The sequence below is a fragment of the Ischnura elegans genome, chromosome 7, assembly GCF_921293095.1.
Source record: "Ischnura elegans chromosome 7, ioIscEleg1.1, whole genome shotgun sequence".
NCBI classification, from domain to species: Eukaryota; Metazoa; Arthropoda; class Insecta; order Odonata; family Coenagrionidae; genus Ischnura; species Ischnura elegans.
The window spans coordinates 84,431,506-84,440,426 of NC_060252.1; the positions used below are offsets into that span (position 1 = coordinate 84,431,506).

Sequence of the window (8,921 nt, forward strand, 5' to 3'; positions counted from 1 at the left end):
TTACTCCTGGAGTACGTATTTCATGCTATTTGATTTTTAAATGACGCTATCTATTTTTCGCGATTAAATGAAGAGTGAAAATTTTCAAGCACCCGAAAATGCGACGGCTAAGCATGAACGCTGGGGAAACTCCTTGTGACGTAGTTCTGGTTCCCGCTGCCGCAAGTGAGGTGACCTTGGGGCGAGGCTTTGAGTCCTGATATTACGCAGGATGCTAGCAGGGAGCAGAGTACCCATCTAGCTGGTAGCACTTGGCTTAAATAAGGATTATTAGTACTCTATCAAACGAAGGAAACTTTCCAACCATAGGCAATTTTAATAGGTGATTATGCAGAGATGTTTCTCTGAGTTCTGTGCCTCATGCATGCATTGGTAATCAAAGATGATGTAAATCTCCTGACTACTGGTACAGCATCTTGGGCCCGTGTGACGTCAGGTGGAGTGGCATCGCATGGGCGCCAATCTGGCCTTTTTCAGAAGAGGTTAAAATTGACCATTAACATTCGTCTAAACTGGTATTTCTAAAACCAAATACTAATTTGTGTATTATGAATGCATTAATGGTGGGTTACGAATCGCAATCAATGCCTTTCGTTTTTGTTGATAAAGGAAACTATCCTATTGTCTATACTTTAGATTAATGGAATGAAGGCAAAGTATGTAGTAATTAAAGCCATTAGAGCTGGCTTTACTTCATCTTCCTGAAAATTTTCCCTTGTAGCGACTACCCACCTTATGTTTCCTTCCCCAGGTGAAAATTTTTGCTTGCCGTTTCTTTTCACAGGATAAAGGACAGGATAGGGAAAGGAAATTTGCTCTTCAATTGGCTTCTGATGCTTTCCAGTTGGCTTGCATTGTGGATAGTCCCTACTCAATTGCGTTCTAATCCCTTTCCATTGGACCTAGAATTATGTATTTTGAGGAGTAAATGTGACTATTTTGCCATCAGATTGCTTTTCGATTTCTTTCCCAAAAAATTAGAATTATTTCAAATAATGTTGCCGTCCTACTGCATTCTGTTTCTTTTCCGAAGGACTTTTTGTTAGAGGCTTTCTAATGGACTATGGAGAATTAATTACTATTAGATAAAATGTATGCATTCAAAAAAGAGGTGAAATAGATGTACGAGCATGGCAGTATGTATTTTATGTAATTCAAGCTTTATTATGTTTGAAAGGCTCCTTGCAAAGTTATGAAGCCATGAAAGCACTTAACAAACCAGATAATAATTAGATTTTCCATCATTATTTACATGAAAATACTGACCAAACACATTTTATATACATATCAACTCCAGTATCCACCAAATATAAACCAGGATTATTTTTCATGATAATTGAAATCCAATAAATAAAAGCCCAAATTAACTATCCTTTTTGCAATAAATTTGGGACCAACATGAACTGCACAATGAATCAAAATCATGGTATGAAGCAACACATAGGATACCTCTATTGGACTCAATGTTAAGAGCAAAAACATTTGTAGTACCTAACAATCAAAATGGTGATGGCTCAAATGAGAAGGTGTTGGAGTAGGAAGGGGTGAAGGATCTTAAGAACATAGGTATTGGCTGACACAAACAGTTCCAAGGCAGTTTAGGATTAAGTTACAAGGGGGATGAGGATCAATTACATCCGTTCTGGTGGGTTACAGAGGCTTTAGTTTCCCAGAGATTTCTTCATAAATATGATTCTTCTCCACAAAAAATATTGGCTGACACAAAACTAAACCCTCTGAGCCATTCACAGTAGCCTAATTTAAGCAGGAAATTGCCAGGCTATTTCACTCAGAAATGCAGACGTTTATAAAAATGTCAAAACCATTAACATTCCTCATTATATACTGATAACTTATCTTAGTGCAGAAAAATCCTCTTCCTCAGTACATATTAAATAAACTATTGAAAAAATCATATCAGTGAAATAATTTTATAGACAAAGAAAATTGACATGCCAAGGAAAGGTGAATGTTGGCACTTTTAGGGTTAATGAACAGTGAACATGAGGTTCAATAACATATTGTTAGGTACATGTATTACTTTACATTCAAAATTAAGTCATGCATATGATAATTCTTTTGCAATTTACGCAAAGTGATGGCAGCCTATGTGCCTATATCACTACATACATAGTTTGTTTTCATAAATTTAATGAAGAAATAGCTTTATGGACTTATATATGTCACTTAAAGAGTTTCGGCTTCTGTTTTAAGGGTTTGCATGTGGTAGTAAAGTCTGAAAAAGGAATTCAACTGTACAAAAATGCCAATTATGCCAACAAGCACTGGAAAGTTGAGCAAAAACCACAAAATACTAAATGTAACACGAAAATTTGCATTGTCAACCATCAAAGTTCGTGAAAATTTGTTCACAGTGAAAATAAATATTATGAAAAAATAAATAATCAGTCTCACAAATTTTAGTACAAGTAGGGGAGTTGTTGATAAAAAAAAAATGGACAGTGACGTGTTGCATACAGATCAGGAAAATTGCATCATTAATGCATTTTACTGGAACCAGGACGGATGGCAAGAATTCTCGTTTTTACTGTTGACTCCTTTTATTTTGACAATTTCATTTAATCATCTATGTTTGTTCCCATGAAATGGACAAAATCATTAATAATGTAATTTTGCGTAAGTTTTACCCTTTTAGCATGTCCACACATTTTTTTGTTTAAAAAGTTGTCTTCATAGTTGCTACTTTCACCAATTTGCATCACTTATAAAAGGATTGCTAACATCATACCTGTACAACTACAAAAAAATTCCATTAAAAATCATTTTAAAAATTATGAAACAAAAGAGAGGAGTGCACGTTAAAGAGTTCCAGTTTAAATACCTGCCAGAAAGGAGGTGCATGAGGGATTTAAACAATGCTGTATGCAAGGTGTTGATCAGAGAGTGAGAAGTATGTGTTGAGTATCATTATTTAGCCCTTCCACAAGTGTAGTTATAACTCTTAATCTGGACAATATTACGTATATTTATCAAAAAATCAAGCACCAATGACTGAATTAGTTTTGTGAATCGTGCAGGAGGGCTTGACCATGGCATGCAGGGATACTCCATCTCATAATATGATCCTATCCATACTATGTATATATGGTCATACACTACTTGATAACACATTTACAGTCATATACCTATATAAGCGAGAACTGGATGAGTGAAAACCTCAACAAATGAGACAAATTGCCAGGTCCAGCCATTTTTACTCTTGAGAGCCTCTATAAGCGAGAATCTAGGAACCTCTATAAGAGAGAGATTTTTTGGCAGACTTCAGATGGAGATGTACGTGCACGCTGTCTGTGCATGAGATTTTCCTACACAGACGAACGAATGCTGAAAAAATACGTGTACTTTCTCTCCCCTTTTTATGATGGTCGCGGGTTCGCAAAGTAATAGTTTTGGGACCCTACACAGGCAGTACCCTCGAAATGCGGGAGCAGGTACCAAGACCCCTCATCTTACATCACCCCCCATTTGTGGTAAGGTCATACAGTGTGGTAAGGTTGTATGACATTGGTTTGGTTTACAAAGATTTGCATTACTGATAGTCCGTACGGAGAGTATGAGGGTTCTGGGCGAACCCTTCCAAGGATACAACACACCGGGTAGCGATTTGATCGTTGTGTAGCGTGGTAGTCCTCTTCGTTGGCTCAATGAAGGATAAAGACTTTTACGGGGTAATGAACCGCTCGTGGTGAGCGTTGTTTTATTGAGGAAGACACTACAATCGATCAGCACCAGCAGTAGCCTTGACCACCTTGACAGTCGGCGTAGAACTCTCTAGAACTCTGCGGTTGGCTGCTCTTCGCGACTGGCTGTCTCCACTCCCCTGGCGGTGGCAAGCGGAACTACATATCAGCTGACGATCATTTTTGCGCGTCGTCTGCACCGACTCCACAAGCCAGTGGCTTATACGCCCGATCACCCGGGGAGGGGCAGGAGAGGAAGGAAAAAGGAAAGAGGCACCGCCGCGATAGGAGCCCGTCAACGCCTCTGGGAAGGGAAAGGGACGGAAGGGACGGGACGAGGGAAAAACACACAAACACTATATTAGCAAAGGGGGCCCTACTATTAGCGAAACCAAGCATAAGCAATTAATGTTCTAACGATCTTGGAGGGCCCTTCTATGAGGAAGAAGGATCCAACGATCAAATCGTTAGATGATAGTACGTATGGTCTCCGCCTAGAATGAATGAATTCTAGGTGGAGCAATCATATGCATATTTTCCTGTATCCATGTACAAAAAATTGCATTAGCCAATAAAAAATTTATTAACTCACTACACATGATCTCTTTGGGTGTATTGGGTCAGAAGCACATATCATGCGCTTTTTAATTCCTTAATGTTGTCCTTTACAACTTTCATGAGGGTAAACAGTTACATTTGTGTGCTTCAAATGTTTTGCTGGTATTTCCTCTCCATCCTAGGTGAAGCAGGTAAGAAAAAGAATAAATACCATTCAAATATATAATTGGAATATTGATAATATGTAAAATGAAAATAGATTATAGTTATTAGGTTAAAGTGCGTTTGGTGGGGCCATGGAGCAGGTAGTCCAAAGATGGGCGTGGTACATCCTCCATAGGGTCCTTAATCTTCAACCCTTTCCTCCAAGCGTTTGCCCTCGCTGGCTGGCTAGCCTTCCACAAATGAAATCTTATGGTCTAGACGAAGATGTCATTTCCTGGATAAGAGAATTTTTGAGCGACCGCGTCCAAAGAGTAGTATTAGACGGTGCAGTCTCCAATGAGGTTAGAGTCACTTCTGGCGTTCCTCAGGGCAATGTCATAGGCCCACTCCTATTCCTTCTTTATATAAACGACATTGGCGAAGTAGTACACAGTAAGTTACGATTATTTGCAGATGACACTGTAGTTTACAGAGAAATCCGTTCCAGCAAAGATATAGATGAACTAACGAATGACCTTGCTGCTATCCAAGCTTGGTGCGATGCTTGGCAGTTAGAATTAAATTTGAAAAAATGCGTCGTAATGAATTTCTGGAAGAAGAACAACTCCCTACAACGTAGCTATATAATTCGGAGTACCCAATTAGAGACTGTTGAATCCGTTAAATATCTAGAAGTTAGACTCAATAATGATCTATCGTGGAATAAACATATTCGAGAAATAACCGCGGTCAAGCTAATCGTAAAATGGGTTTTGTTAAATAATTTGGTTAAGAATATTAGGAAAGTGCGACGACAAAGTGAGAGAAATTAGCTACTTTTCACTCGTTAGACCACATTTGGAATACGCTGCCAGTGTTTGGGACACTCATGAAAAGACTTAATAACAGAGTTAGAACGCGTGCAAAGAAGAGCTGCCAGGTATGTGAAAGGTCGTTACGATAGTCTTGTTAGTGTAACTGACCTCTTAGATAAACTCGGATGGGAATCTCTTGTAACGTTTTTAAATATACACTACTTGCTTAACAAATAAATTCAGTACAATTAAAAAACAAGCTCTATATTTTGAAATTTGGAAGCAAAAAACAACATCAAAAAGCCACCATGACTATTACAATACCATTTGTACTACCCGTACTACCACTCACTGACCTAATGCCATGAACTGCACCAGTGGGGACCTTGAATTCAGCCGTATCTCTTCCTCTGCTCTCTCAATACACCGCTACTTTAGTCTTTCTCTCGATCTTTCTTTGTAACACGTCTACCTCCTCCTTCTCTCCATACACGACTCCCCATTTCCGTTCACAACAATCTCCCCGTCCCTCACTACCATTGTTAGTTTTTAATTATTTACAAACAACATGGTGGCTTGTTTACATTATGTTACACTCTGTCGGACCGTAGATTGAAAAATAGACTAAACCTTTTAGATTAATTCAAGAGCAGTGTCTTTTCGGACGAAGTTAACCATATCTAACGGACGCCAACATACTACGGAAGATCAGATCATATAAATAAAATAAGAGAGATAGATTGTAGAACAGACAGATTCCGAATGTCATTTTTTCCATGATCAATAAGAAATTATAACGGCAGCAATAGAACTCGTAAATATATTGCATGACTTGTAGTGTAGCCTACTAACCTATGTAAAAATTAATGCATGTTTCTTAATTCAATAATTATTTCTAACACCATATAGTAGTATAGTTTGTTAGTATACGGGACGTTTTTTGGATGGTGTGGTGTGCATGTGGGAGTCCAAATGCATGCTGCATTCTGGTGATTAATCACCCCCTGCCAAACACCCTAGAGGTGGCTCGCAGGGTATTATGTAGATGTAGATGAACCATGAGGTATGAAATATGTGCCTTGTGGTCAATAATAACAGTCTCAGTTCTGATTTCGCACTCGTTGCCAAGAGGTCAAGGTTGTTGTTACCTGTGGTAGGTGTATTTTGCGTAATAATATAATATGTAAAGGGACTCGCAGTCACCGTCTAAAACTCACACAACCTATCCATCTTTCGGGTGTTTTTCGAATTTTTGAAGTAGTTCGACTGCTTTAACCCTTCAATATCCCACTAAGGGAATAATTGACCTATTATCTCGACGCAGGTTATCTAATCGGAGACTATGTGGAACTAAAGGTAAATTAACTGAAGCCTTGGCGTGCAAATGAGCGGTACCAGATGGCCAAATCATGCTCGGAACTCATTCAAACAGCCCGCTACTTTGCCCATTCCAAAGCGCTGTTGCCATTTTCCGGTGGTCTGCAGCCACGTGTTTAGCAAAGTTAACAAAATCGTTATTTTTCATTGCAGAATCACGGTTTAAAGACGCTCTTGATCGCACGATTGACAGGAGTACTATGCAAATAATCATTTTTTGATTATTGGATTGATTGATGGATTTCCAAAATGCAGTCATAGCGGTCACTTTTCGGGAGGGAGGCCCCCCGCTGGGAAGGTCCAAGACACGAGCCAGCGAGGGCAAATGCCTCGAGGAAAGGGTTGAAGATTAAGGACCCTATGGAGGATGTGCCACGCCCATCTTTGGACTACCTGCTCCATGGCCCCACCAAACGCACTTTAACCCTTACTTATATATAAGTATGCGAGTAATTTAGATTCATCCATCAACTAATTTGATATTTGCAGTGGACTGTTATTCTGGCCACATCCCGGCGTCATGTTAGCAGATTAATATTAGTTTAGCTTTTAATAATGTGTATTTTATGTATATATCTTAAGGTTTTTGTATGCAATGTGTTCAGTTTTAATCTTCCTAATTTAGTGTGCATGCCCGCGCTTTGTTTCAATTTCTCTTCCACTATCGTTGGAAAGGTCACACTGGTACGTGTTCACATTTGATATGCCATTACATTTTTTGTGCTTCTGAGCACTACCAAAATTGTTGAAAAAGTGAATTTTATCGCACCGAAGCAGCTGAAAACAATTCATAACTGCAAATTCCAGTCGAAGGAATCGCGTAGTGATCCGGAATATTCGACCGAAGAGGCCAGCGAAACTATAGTCATCGCCACAGCAACCTACGCGGCCGTAACCGGAAATGAATAAGTTCAGTTTTAATGCCAATTATGTGAAATCATTTTTAAAATGATATATCTCTAATCTCGATTTAGTGACCTATTACTCAGAGGGTTTGGAAGAAATGGTAACCACCCCAAAAATTTCCATGAAAAATAAAATTTCGACTGCTCTAATAGCGTGTCGAAGGATAGGAGGAACTGCGGAAACCTAGAGAAGGAAAATAATTCTTGACGGAACGCATGAATGGGTTTGGGGAGATCTTAGTTGCATTAAGTAATAAACAATTAAAAGTAAAAATTTCTTTGAATGAATCTGGAATAAAAAGTTCTCGCTTATGTTTCCAAATGTTATCAACTTCGCTTCTGTACGAAGCTAATATTTTCAAACCAGGTGGATATCAACAATAGGGTGGTTTCCTATTATTTTTTTATTGCCTAAATCGAAAGATCATTACTCCTGGAGTACGTATTTCACGCTTTTAGATTTTTAAATGACGATATCTATTTTTCGCGATTAAATGAAAAGTGATTTTTTGTGAAAGTGAAAGAAATTTCAATCGCGCGAAAACGCGACGCGTAAGAATGAATGCCGGGAAATCTCTCCGTGTGACGTGTTTCTGGTTCCCGCTGCCGCCCTGTGAGGTGACCTTGAGGCGAGGCTTAGCGCTGATACGACGCAGGCTTCTAGGGGGTAGCTGAGTACTAGGCTCTTTCGATTTAGGCAATAAAAAAATAATAGGAAACCACCCTATTTGATGTACTATGAGGGAAAAAAGTATCCCAACAGAGTTTGTGCCGCCACCATCGCTTCGCAGGAGAATGGATTCCCTTTCTAACGGTATATAATCCTTGGAATGAGACGAGGGAAATTCAAATACGGTCTTTTTTCAGCCACCGAGGACGTGGCGGTGAATTTGCCGAAATCAGACCGAGGTTCGAAAGTATTTCGTACTCCTCTCTAGAGTGTTGGCGCATTCGATATCCTTAGGAATTGTGCCTTCCTTTCACCCGCTATATCCCTCTAACCCTCCTTTCCGTTCCTTCTTCGCACCTACACTGGCACATGATCATGATAATTTTCAGCCATGATATTTCCTAAAGAATGTCCAGATACATTTCTGAATGCCATCCAAGCGCTTTTTCCGTTGACCTTAATTGCTGTTGAAATTCCTAATCCTTCAGCGCTTCCCTAATCTGTGGCTCAATACATATTCCTTCTTTGATCTTTGCCTCACTTAATTGAAGGACTTTTTGTTCCAAATAAGAAAAATCAGCACTATTTTTGTCCATTGCTTTCATAAAATTGAAAAAGTCCTTATTTCATAAGCAGAGGTGGAAAGAGAATATTTTTTTGGATCGACTAAAGGCTGACAAAGGACATTTTTGGATCCAGGAACGAGTTTTTTATGTTTATGACATTTTTCTTTCAAGTAAAAATTATTTTC

General features: G+C 39.0%; 1 long non-coding RNA gene across 1 annotated transcript; it reads right to left on the reverse strand.

The window, feature by feature from the left end:
• Positions 1-563: 563 nt before the first annotated feature.
• On the reverse strand, positions 564-5,615 carry LOC124162597. Its single transcript, XR_006865621.1, has 3 exons — positions 5,575-5,615; positions 4,294-4,437; positions 564-902 (listed from the first exon to the last, which is right to left on the reverse strand). It is a non-coding gene; the product is annotated as an uncharacterized LOC124162597 (long non-coding RNA).
• Between the last annotated feature and the right edge of the window lie 3,306 nt (positions 5,616-8,921).